This window comes from Penaeus monodon, chromosome 20 (assembly GCF_015228065.2).
Source record: "Penaeus monodon isolate SGIC_2016 chromosome 20, NSTDA_Pmon_1, whole genome shotgun sequence".
Classification (NCBI taxonomy): domain Eukaryota; kingdom Metazoa; phylum Arthropoda; class Malacostraca; order Decapoda; family Penaeidae; genus Penaeus; species Penaeus monodon.
Genome location: NC_051405.1, coordinates 16,479,616 through 16,480,339, shown reverse-complemented (window position 1 = coordinate 16,480,339; position 724 = coordinate 16,479,616).

Here is a 724-nt window from a genome sequence, read left to right as displayed (position 1 = left end):
ATGTACGCGCTCGTGAACCTTCGCCCCGAATATTCCAGTTAGCATTGTTCCTGAAAAGGATTACAAAATGACGTAGAATACGAGTAAATATTTAACTTGTCAACACATTTTTTACGTCCCACTTCGCCCATCATTTCACAGATCTTTTTCACTAACGGATAAGACCATCTGTTGTAGAACACATTGTGTTTCAAGTGGATTTAATGAAAAGTCAGGAAATAGATTAACGAGGGAAATGTGTCGTTCTGAAATCTGAAGTTTGGTATTGGAAATTATTACAAATTTGTTTACGTGTATGTGGCGAGGAAAAGTCACATCGATATATGCCCAGAGAAAGGCAGTTTATTCAGAATTAATTTTTAAAAAGTTCATTCAGGGAAAAATTTACTGCTTCAGTTGAAGAACGTTGAAGCAATGATGTCTGTAGACGTTCAGATAAAACAGGCTTATTCAGCGGTTCATCAAGAGTCATCGAAAAAAGGTTCATTGGGTAATTCATTTAGCGATTCAGTCAGTGTTTCATTCCGCGGCCCAATCAAACAAGATTTATATGACTGATCCGATAAGTTCAGTTAAAGAAAGTTCAGCCATTAAATTAGTTTATGGATCATGCAAGGAAATTCTTATTAGTGGATTATTTGTTCGGTTACTCATTTAAAGTCAGTCCAGCGGTTTAAACAGAACAGAAATGGTAATAACAACGATCATTGCAGTATTAGTAATG